General features: G+C 39.6%; 1 long non-coding RNA gene across 1 annotated transcript; it reads right to left on the minus strand.

Moving 5' to 3' along the window:
* Positions 1-773: 773 nt before the first annotated feature.
* LOC146330972 (uncharacterized) lies at positions 774-2997 on the minus strand. Its single transcript, XR_014769784.1, has 3 exons — positions 2934-2997; positions 1390-1503; positions 774-971 (listed from the first exon to the last, which is right to left on the minus strand). It is a non-coding gene; the product is annotated as an uncharacterized LOC146330972 (long non-coding RNA).
* Between the last annotated feature and the right edge of the window lie 9354 nt (positions 2998-12351).

Genomic DNA, 12351 nt, shown 5'->3' on the forward strand with positions numbered 1-12351 from the left:
AATACTGAGATTGAGGCCTGTCTCAGTGTCGTGGGAAGGATACCTTGAAAGAGCGCCTCTTTTAACATGGCTTGGAGAATAGGTGCAAGTAAATGGGCAAACTTTTTATAGAATTCGCAGGTGAACCCGTCAGGGCCGGGTGACTTATTATTTTGCATAGATTTGACGACTGTGATAATTTCAGAAACCGAAATGTCTGCACACAATTTAGTATTCTTTTGTATTGGAGTGAGCAGCCACTGCCTGACGAGCTTGCAGAGCTAATAGACTACTCGCTTTATCTCCAAATTTGTAGGCATTATGCCTGGTTTTCATAATAAGGCGTGTTGCCTCATCAGTGGTTAAAAGGTCGAATTCGGTTTGTAGTCTCAAGCGGTCCTTGTAAAGATCCAGAGTCTGGTTTTGAGCATATTTTGAGTCAATGTCTAGCATTCGGTGGGAGATTTCATGTAATTTTAATTTTTTTTCTCTTTTAAGTGTAGAGGAGTAAGCTATGATTTGTCCACAAATGTATACTTTAAGAGTCTCCCATAATGTGGCGAATGAGATCTTGGGGGAGGTGTTTGTCTCCAGGAAAAGTTCAATTTGGGATGAAATAAACTTTACAAATTCCTCGTCCGATAGTAGAAGAGGGTTGAGTTTCCAGATTCTGTTAGGGGGAGGGCGATTAGGAAGATCCAGGTCAAATTGGATGGCACTGTGATCTGATATAACAATACTGGTATATGAACAAGTATTAATCTTGGGTAGGACCCTGTTATCAAGAAGAAAATTATCTATATGGGTATAAGTATGATGTACATTTGAGAAAAAGGAATAGTTTCTCGTGTGGGGAAACCGAAACCTCCAAATATCTGAAAGGCCACACTGACACATAAAATCATTCACGACTCCTGCTGACCTAGAAAGAGTCAGAGGGTTGGTTGAGGACCTGTCCAAAGTGACGTCCAAAACAAGATTGAAGTCTCCTCCTATTATGAGATAACCATGATCAATCTTGGGTATCGTCAGAAATAGTCTTTCAAAAAATTTGCTATCATCGCAGTTTGGTGCATCTAAGTTCACCATAATTACAGGGTTGGCAAAGAGTTGTCCAACAATGACATATCGCCTGTTAGGATCACTAATTACTTCTTGGGAGTGAAAAGAAATATTTTTGTTTATTAATATACCCGTTCTTCTTGCTTTTCCATTAAATTTGGAATGATACACTTGACCAACCCAGCTTCGGTTGAGGCAGACAACACTGGCATTACATAGGTGGGTTTCTTGTAAAAATACTACATTTGCCTTCAGTTGTTGGAAGTGAGACATAACTTTTTGCCTTTTAACTGGGTTATTAACCCCTTTGACATTCTAGGATAAGAACTTGGTGGAGTTATTCGTTACCTTATTGTGGTCGCCACCCATACTGGTTTAGGAGAGTAAACAGGTGGTAAGGTAAGATAGTTCAATGATGGCAAGATGGTGTCTTGTCTGAAAAGTGTGCCACAGCAGATAGCACTGGGGGGAGGGGGAAAAGTTAATACTAAAGGAAAAAAATTAACAAAAAAAAAAAAAATTAACAAAAACAAAAAAAACATAAAAACAAAAACACTTCCAATCACATGTACATAAACCTGCAAAACCTATCTCTTGGCTTGTGCCGTTACACAGTTTGTGCTCTGTTTTACTCTGCACTTCAACCTCTGTTGTTATGTAAATCTTTCTTTTTTAAATACAGAGAAAAACGAATTTAAACGTGATGAACCTTTACTTCACAAGTATCCCAACCTTGGTATATAATACAGTCCCCTAGCCAGTGCACACATCAGTAAGCAATGATTCTACATGTCAGCAGCCTCAGCTGGAGGAAGAACAGCAATCAACAAGCAGTAATAATAATAGTGTGTCATCAAATATCATTAAGGCATGAAAGCATAGTCATGACAGCTCTTTCAATATTTTTTAGCTATGTTAATTGTTTTTAAATCTTCAAACAGTGAACAAAACACTGAAACACTGAAATTTTTATAGGTAGCCCAGCAACAAGAAATAAATGAATAAATAGAAAAAACTAAAAATAAATAAATAATAAAAATAAATAAATAATAATAATAAAAAAAATAAAGGTTGAACTGGGATACTAGAGAAGCCCTTAAACTTACAAACTAAGGTAGTCAGCTCTTTATAAATCAAAGTGTCAATCCCTTAAAACATTCAATGTGAGCCCTTGGATGTCTATAAGGATGATTTTTTGAGCAATAGAAAACTTGGGTAATAAAAATAAAAGAAAAAGAAAAAGAAATAAATAAAAAGAAAAAGATTATACAAATCCAAATAGCTGACATAATGATCGTTTGCTCTAATTTATCTGATCAAAATTACTGGCTTCACAATCATAATGTTTGGTCCAAGTTGTCGGGTGACAAGCTTAATACAGCATCACTGGTATTAAATTAAGATAGGACTGGCGGCGTTAAGAAGAAAAGAGCATTTCTCTTCACCCAGCTGAATACAGTATGACATTAACTAGCTCCCCTTTAATGTCATCAGGGCTAACAGCTGACAGCAGGGGCAAAGCCAGCCGGCGCTGCTAATGTTATGACACCAGAGAGAAAAAAAAAAAAAAAAAGGGGGGGGGGGGGGGGAGGAAAGGCGCCCGGGTCATGGTCCCAGCATGTCCGCGATAGCATATGGCAGAAGCAAACCTCTGAGTGTGTCTAACACAAATAGTAATAACACAGTAGATAAAGTATTTTAAGCCCCACATAAATTTATAGTATCTGAGGGATATATGTGTCTTTACTGGTCAGATAGTGTCCATTAGTGGCACGGTAAAAGTAAATGCCGCCGTATATATTATTAAGGTTAATAGCATAGTAGAGTATATCATTCAGTCTTCCGTTGCCTACCATCTTAGTTAGTCTAAGTCGGCAATTTAATTCACTCACCAGTCAGTTCAACAAAGCTGAGCTGGAAGAGAGCAATGTCCCCGGTTGTTTTCTTCAATGATAGTGTTATGTTTGCTCACGGGTTTCGTCCGGTGGGTCGTTTGTCCTCCAAAAAAGCAGCGACTTCAGCAGGGGAGCTGAACTCGTGCCTGGATCCATCGGCGACCACACAAAGCTTAGCGGGGAAGCGTAGGCTGAACTGGTATCCCGCCGCTCTCAGCTGGGTCTTGACCGGGGCAAAGGCGGCTCTCTTCCTAGCCACTTCGGCACTGTAGTCGGGGTAAATGTGAATCTCCGAGCCTCTGTAGGACAGGGGGCCTTTCTCTTGTGCCAGCTGCATGATTCGTTGCTTCACCTGGCAGCGGTGAATGCAGGCTTTGAAGGGTCGGCGCGCGCCGTCTTGTCTTCTCTGGGTGGCCAGCCTGTGTGCTCTATCCATGGTCAGAGGATGAGGAAAAGCGTCGGGACCGAGGATCTCTCCCAGGCAGGATTCAATGAAAGAGGTCGGTTGGTTGGCTTCGGCTCCCTCTGGTATGCCTGTTATATGAATATTGCACCTCCTGGATCTGTTCTCAAGGTCATCCACTTTTAATTGCAGCTGCTCGTTTTCTTTCATAAGTTTTCCGACTGCCAATTCCAGTGTAGTTAGCCTCCCGTGGAAATCATTCATTGAAGTTTCAATGGCCTGGAGTGTCTGGTCGTGTTTGGCGATGGCAGCATGGTTGGTTGAAATTTGTGCCGTCAGGCTTGTAATAATCCTCTCCTCCATACCACTGAGCAGTTTCTGGATGATCAAAGACGCCGCCGGTGGGTGGTCATTGTCGACATGTGTGGGGTCAGTGCTAGCAAGTGGCTCAAAAGCTAACTCGCCATCTTGTTTGATCTCGCTCCTGTTTTCGGCTTTTTTACCTTTAGTTGTGGCCGTCTTGCCCATGTTTAGGACACAAACTCAGAAGTCCGCTTTAGGAACAGGTTCACCACGTTCTAAGTAGGCAAATAATTCAATGGGTATCAAATAAATGTCGAGTGGTAACAGAGCTCTTCCGACCTGCCACCAGGGTCATTTTCAAACAACCAATCAGAATGCAGGGGCTTTTTGCAACGGCCAATCAGAATATAGTGGGACTTTACAACAGCCAATCAGAATATAGGGGGATTTTACAACAGCCAATCACAATAAAGGGGGATTTTACAGTAACCAGTCAGGATAAAGAGGTATTTCTCAACAGCCAATCACATCACAGTGGGATTTTACAACAGCTAATCAGAATACAGGGTGATTTTACAATAGCCAATCAGAATGCAGGGGGATTTTACAACAGCCAATCACAAAACAGGGTGATTTTCAAACAGCCAATCAGAATACAGGGGGATTTGACACAAGCCAATCAGAATCCAGGGGGATTTTACAACAGCCAATCACAATGCAGGGTGATTTTCAAACAGCCAATCAGAATACAGGGTGATTTTCAAACAGCCAATCAGAATATAGGGGGATTTTACAACAGCCAATCACAATACAGGAGGATTTTCCAGTAACCAATCAGAATACAGGAGGATTTTCCAGTAACCAATCAGAATAAAGAGGTATTTCTCAACAGCCAATCACATTATAGTGAGATTTCCAACAGCCAATTACAATACAGGGGGATTTTCCAGTAACCAATCAGAATAAAGAGGTATTTCTCAACAGCCAATCACATTACAGGGTGATTTTACAACAGCCAATCAGAAAACGGGGATTTTCCAATAGCCAATCAGAATGCAGGGTGATTTTACAACAGCCAATCACAAAACAGGGGGATTTTCCAACAGCCAATCACAATACAGGGGGATTTTCAAACATCCATCCATCCATCCATTGTCTTCCGCTTATCCGGGGCCGGGTCGTGGGGGCAGCAGTCTGAGCAGGGACACCCAGACTTCCCTCTCCCTGGACACTCCCTCCAGGTGTTCCGGAGGGACCCCAAGGCATTCCCAGGCCAGCCGAGCGACATAGTCACTCCAGCGTGTCCTGGCCAATCACAATACAGGGGGATTTTCCAGCAACCAATCAGAATAAAGAGGTACTTCTCAACAGCCAATCACATTACAGGGGGATTTTACAACAGCCAATCACAATACAGGTGGATTTTACAATAGCCAATCACAGCACAGATGTTTTTCATGACATCCAATCACAATACAGGGTCATTTTCAAACAGCCAATCTGAATAAAGGGGGATTTTGCAACAGCTAATCACAGCACAGATGTTCTTCATGACAGCCAATCACAATAGAGGGGTATTTTCAAACAAACACTCACAACACAGGGAGATTTTACAATATATACAGTTTTACAATAAATGATTATCAAAGTTCATAGATTGTTTAATGTGTATGTTATTTAGGAGGTGTGTCAAAAAGTAACAGGACTTGGTGTGCTGTGTTAGCTATGAGTCGGGTAGGGATTAGCGGGTTGTGTCAGTTTGTGACAGATTTTTCCTAAGCCGGACCAGAAACTTCAGGTTGGTTCATTGCTCTGTGCCCATCACTTGACGGCCTGAAATTAAAGAAAAAAGGTCATATATTTGTATACAATATAATTGATATGAGTATGCAGTTATCAGTATGATAAGGTTTCCAAAGTGTGTGAGGTGTAAACAATAATTTATGATTTCCTATATTTAGCTATTGTAACTATTTTTATGTCTACATTTGCATTTACTACACACAATTACAGTTACAAAAGCATTAAGTTCTGTGGCTATGGAGGCAATGGAGCTTCGGGGGGCGGGGGGTTGAAACACCTACTCTAAATGGGCGTGGATTTAGGTGTCATGACTACTGACAGATCACCATCAATCTGAAAGATAATGAGAGACGTACACCAACCTCCACCACGAATTTGACTCCTAGCATGTCAACAAGATTAAGTAAAATGTGTTTAGTTTATTTGTTTTATGTATAAGGGTAGATACTTGTTCATATTTTCTTTTTTTTTCATGATAATTTGGATCTGTTACTTTTGTTTTTCTCATGTGTAAAGAAAAAGCTTGTTGCTGCATCAAATAAGAGGGACAACAAAGATCTCCAACCATGGCTGAAAGCAATTAACCGCCACCTGTACTGGTCATGTAAAAGTGATGAGGAGGTAATAAAGAGATTATCTAGTAAGCGTAATACACAATAATTGACCTGAGACAATGTTGCAAATTTTAAAAGAATAATAATTTTTAGGTAACACGATAAGAATGGTATTCACTGGTTTTCACTCTGGTATAATCCAAAAGGTTAAACCTAATTTCTATTCAGCTGTCCCCAATGTATACTCTACATTTAAGATGTCTTTCAATTAATGTTTGTTCTTGAAGCATAAATGTTTCACTTATAAATGTTTTTGTGTTCTCATTTCTGCAGGAATGTGTGTGTCAGTGGAAGTCTCTGCTACATCATATTTGCGACATGCATCAATGGGAGGCAAATAGTGTGGAGTAAACATGTTATCACCTGCCTTTGACAGAGGAACAGCAGAAAAGAAAGAGGTGGCTCAAAACAGATTCACCTGCTTTTTGGGCTCTCAAGGCCATTGTCATGGACAAGACCCTCCTTCAGAACTTGAAGCAGACGCCTCATTTCAAGCACACTGGTATGCATTTTTTAGACTCGTTTTTCATTCAATCACACCAAAATGTCCATTGCAGTGAGGAGTAATAATACTACAGTACAGTAATATTACCAACACTGCCACAAGTTTTACACCCACCGAGCAAAATCACACTCTCTGTATTTATAGTTTTAGCATTTGTTTTGAACAACTTGAACATGTCATTTTTTTATCTGGGTGTAGCAACAACTGGGGTTTTTAAACTTGCATCAACACAGGATCTCTGTAGGTGTTCAATTCTTCTATGCTGAAGTATGCTGAGAAGAGGCTGCATTTCATATAAATTTGAAAATCGACTGTATCATGAACAAGAACGTCTACCACAGCATCTTGGTGCATCATGGAATCCCTTCTGGACTGAATCTGATTGGTCGTAGGTTCATATTACCAACACGACAATGACCACAAGCATACTTCAAAGCTTTGCAGAGACTATTTGACCAAGAAAAAGTAATCTGAAGTACTGGAACTGATGGACTGGCCAAGTCACAGTCCGGATTTCAATCCTATTGAATAAACTTGGGATTTAGTAGGATTAGTATGGATTGATTGCACAAAATTTTCTTCTAAAGCAAGACTGTGGGAACAGCTAGAAACTAGGATTGGGCGATTGGACGACTATATCGTCTATCGACGATGGGCTGAATCCATAGCAGATTGCTTTTTCTGCCAGATTTTTAGGGTGATATTTGTCATTTTATTTTGCTAATGTAATAGTCTGCAGAGTGACAGCCTCTGCTGTACACCGCGCTCTCATCCAGCGGCACAGTACACATCCACTCAGCTGACCATGAATGTGCTGAGCTGGGTGACGAGTGAGAAGAAAACAGCCTGCAGAGTCAGACTCTTTAAACTCTTTCCCCACAGTAAAGTGAGGATTTATTTTGACCAAACCCAAGTTGGTAATTGTTGTAAGAGTGGCTAGACTAACAACGACGGTTTTGGTGAGTTTTACATGTTTTTCTGCAAGTTTGAACAAAGTGTGTTTTCCGAGGCGTTAACAAGCCAATTAAGCTTGTATTAGTTCGGTAAAAGACAGAAACTCCAGAAATTACATAAATTCAGAAGGTGAATGGTTGTATTTCTCTATTTAAAATGGAAAATAAGTGTGAAAACATGTCATTTGTAGATACTTTGTAAGTTTATTTTGTCCACTGGACGTAGTGAACGTATGCAGCATGCATAACATTGTGAATTTGCCGCTTGCGCACATCTCCCAGCTGAGACCCGAAAGGATGGGAGAAAGTGGGTGGGGGGACGATGGTATCGCCAATCGCTGATGGATGAGCTGATGATGATCGTTTGGAAAATTTTAGCATATCACCCAACTCTACTAGAAACTATTTGGAACTCAATAACAAAAGAGACTGTTGAAAACTACATAAAAACAATGCCAACAAGAATGCACGCTGTTATCAAGGCCAAAGGAGACCATACAAAATATTAAATTTTTTGATTATTATGTGTGGAAAGGGACTATTTAGTTGTTTCAGTTTGTTATTTGCCAAATAAAAAACAATAACATTTTTCATTTTAAACAAGTTTTTGAAAGACTTCTAAAATATTTATGTTTTCTTGTTTTTATAACAGGTGGTCTAATAAATTTGTTTAGCACTGTATATGCAGTGGTGGACAAAGTACTCAACCGCAGTACATGAGTCAAAGCATAGATATTCCTGGTCAAATATTACTCAACTACAAGTGAAAGTTGCTCAGTCAAAATTTTACTCGAGTTAAAGTACTAGAGTACTTGTTTTTAAAAATATTTAAGTATTCAGAAGTACACGCTTTTAAAAATACTCAAGTATTCAAAAGTACAGATTACAAAATACATTTCTAATAAACATATTGTTGTATTGTTTTCACTGTGAATTTACAGAAACTTTGTAACCGCCTAATGATGCACTGACTTGCTTGTAGAACCACGATGAAAGACCTATAGAAATACCTATAAAAACTTCAGCATAGAAATACAGTCAAAAATAAAAAGGACAGCTATTGTCATTTTCTGACATAACTGTATTTAAATAAAAGTATACAAAATTAGATTGAAACCAACCGTAAGGAGTTCTCCAAGTCTGTTAAATAACTGATTTCTTTCTGGCCCCTAGAGGCAGTATATACATTAATTATGTTTTTTTTTTCACCCCAATAAAACAATCCAACATTAAAAGCCTACCTGAAATTATTTCTCTTTTTCTAATGATAATAACATCTTGAGATTTAATTTTGCCGTCACCATTACCGAGTTTGTTTGAATGAAAGAGGGAGAGCTTGCTTGTGCTTGTTACAGAGCATGCCTGGATGACGTGCTTCTGCTTTTACATCAATCCCAGTTGAGAGCGGGTACTGTAATTAGTTTCCTCTGTAAGGATCACAGCATGTGGCCAGTCGTATTTTAGAAAAGAAGAAACAGCAACAGCTGACTTCAAAGCTATGCTTAGACTAAAAGTAACGGAAATGTAGTGGTGTCAAGACTACAATATTTGTCTTTGAAATGTAAATGGAGTGTAAGTCGTATTTACAGTGTGCAGGATTTATGTAGGCTCTGCTAGTGTCTCTAAAGACTGGAACAGTTTGTAGACTGCTCAGCAGTGCAGTCAAGAGTACAATTCATTGGTAGGTGTGTTCTGAACATGTCACCTGCCTCCTTGAACCTGCTGTAAGTGCCAGTGGGGGACAGGTACTTGCTTCTGATAGCAGTGATGATCCAGCTTGGCAGCACTCTTCTGTTACCACAACCAAGACATTCTCCTCTGACAGCCCACTCCAGCACCACATGATGGGCCGCAAGTCTGTGCTGGCTGGACGAAAGGAAAGGGTCAAGATGATTTTGAAATGTCTGAGGGCAAACTAATATATGCAACAGTAAATGCGCATCTGTCAGGCAATTCTAGGCACAGATATTACATGCATGAAGACATTTATACTTACTCAATGGACAGTTGACCATTTGGTCCCTGTGGTTTTGGTTGCCTCCTCCAATTTATTTTGGGCACATGAAAGAAGGTATCCAGCACTGTCCTGCTGATCAGAGGGTGGGAATACTGTAAGGTGGTGTGGTGGAAAATATGAAAATTAAGACAAACCCCATGACCAAGATTGTCTTTGTGGTGTTTTAATAGAGCTCTGCAAAGGATCAGTACACAGTCACACACAAAGTGTAAAAGGAACTGGTAACGAGTCAAGAATGTAAATCTGTCTTACAGGGTTAGGAGATGAAGGAGGTTGGGTCAGGATGGACCTGAACTGCTTATCGGGAGAGTCGGGATGTGATCGTGTTATCAGAAGCTCTTCTTCCAAAGAGAGAACAACTGTGTGTTGGACGAGTAACCAGTTAGTGCCTGACAGAACATGAGAAATAACTATGAGGAACAACAGTGACCAGTTCAGCGTATTATTTTCCCACTACAATCCCCCCCTTTGATCATATGTGATCACATGTAAAAGAAAATTATAAAAGACTATAAAAGATCACACCTTCACTGCAAATAATAATCCTTACATATGGTAACATAATAGGAAAGTATAAGAGAGTGAAGAAACATCTGCAATGTTATGTCAATTATGATTTTAAAACATTACTCCATAAAATACTACCCCTAGAAAAAGCAAGATGCTGTTGTTGCAGATGGGAGAATTCAATATAACAAATGCAAGCAACTTAGGTAGGACCTGTGTCCCGTACGGATCACCCTCTACAGTTTGGCACGCATGTGATCCGCGGACTACATGTGAGCATCATAGTTTTACTGTCACTGTTACTTTTGTATAAGTTATAAAAACTGAAATCTCAATGCAGAGTTGCAGTGAAAAGACGGGACAGATGCTGATGTGTGCAGTGCATCTCTGCCAAGAGTGGCTGATTTAAATGCCTTCACATCGCCTTGAGTGAAATCCAGACCGTAACTTTTTTTCACTGATGTAACTATGCTATCACCAAAGAAACGGATCATAAAACTGTGATGTTCATTGAAACTTTGGTGATATCAGCTGTCTTAACTTCTACACAGCTCCTCTCTACTCACTGGTGATGATTGATTGATCATGACTTCTAACCAATCAGATGTGCTGTGCTGTAGGTGGGACATTGAGCCAGACTACAGAACGTAGTTGTGTATTATACTGTACAGTATATAATGATCTAATATATGTATAGTATATACATAGTACAGCACTGTATAAGTTTGAAGTTTTTAATGTTATTATCGTTATCATTACTATTATCATTATTATTACATTGGATAACTATGGTGATAATTACAGACAGACAAAGATCAAAGACAAGTGCATTTTTAAAATAATTTAACCCTAATCCCACCACTTTTTTCTTTTTTGCTGATCCGAAAAATGATCCAATCCGTGACTCAAAACCGTGATCTGAAGCGTGAGTTTTTTGATGCGTTGCACCCCTAATATGAACACATAAATGTCAAAATCCAGATTGTCAACAGGATCAGGAATGCTTTCACCATTGCATGGTGGGAGCCAATCAGGAGTTCTTAACTGTGTCATCTGATGGAAAACAGTTTTTTTTTTCAACTGTAGGGAATGAACTCACAAAAAGAAAGCACACACTGAACCTCGCAGGCCACACCATCCAGGGTGTCTGAATGCATGCCATGGCTGTTGTTGGAGTTCCATCTCTGATCTCATTATGGTGACACTGAGGTTCACTCAGCACGCCACTTAGTTGGAGCTGTGGAAGTTCTCGTTGGACAGTATGCCAATACTGTTACCTCGTCTTCTCGTCCTCGCGATGTGATGACCTGTTCTGTCATAGTGGGACCCTTTTGCAGTGGCTGGCATGGATTCAGGTGACTCTTTCGGCAAACTTTACTGTCGTCTGTGTGGTCAGCAGCACATGGAATGGACCCGTCCACCACTTAGAGCATCAAGTCTTCCACCTCAGGTCTCTCACCACTACCCAGTCACCAGGCAGCAGGTCAAGAAGAGGTCCTGTGGCTGGAGCTGGTAGCACTTCCTTTACCTGGTGGTGAATGTTAGATAAAACAGCTGTAGGAGTGGAGGGTGTTTGAGGGTCATCATATGGAAAGAATTCAGACATAGTTAATTCTGGGCATGCTGCGGCCTTGGCTGCTGCTGGTGTTCTCCTGTGAAACTTGGTCATTGTTAGTGTGAGCATGACATTTACACACAGCAACCTGTTTTGGGAGCAGAACAGCATCCAGCAGTTGTAAAACAAGAGTGTGATGTGCTATAGTTTTGCCAGATGATGTGAAGCAGGAAGTGATTTGGCATTGACTGTATCATGTGGAAAGGGTACTAGAAATCTGTATTCAACTACAAGTACTGTTACATTGCTAAAACATTACTCAATTACAAGTAAAAGTACTGGCGTTAGAAAAATACTTCAGTAAAAGTACAAAGTATTTGTCTGAAAAACTACTAGAGTATTAGTTACCTTCAACCGTTGATGTCACTGTCACCTCTCCAAACTAGGGTTGCAAATTTTGTGTATTTTCTGGAACCAATCGTTGAAATGTTAACAACTGATTAATCATTAATAATATAAAATTATTAGTAAAGATACATAACACAATTTATTTCCTATTTTTTTTCTTATTTTCTTTTTTTTCTCTTTTTAAGTCAAAGTTTAAGTTTCCTTATTCAACAAATGGCTCTGCAGACAAAACAATATAAAATGAGGTTCAGTTACTACCAAAACTATTGATTAAACATCAATGAATACATTTCTAATTGTGTAAATTCTAAATGGCAATTAACTGACTAATGATTAATCATTAACAC

This window comes from Lutjanus erythropterus, chromosome 3 (assembly GCF_056507025.1).
Source record: "Lutjanus erythropterus isolate fLutEry1 chromosome 3, fLutEry1.hap2, whole genome shotgun sequence".
Classification (NCBI taxonomy): Eukaryota; Metazoa; Chordata; class Actinopteri; order Lutjaniformes; family Lutjanidae; genus Lutjanus; species Lutjanus erythropterus.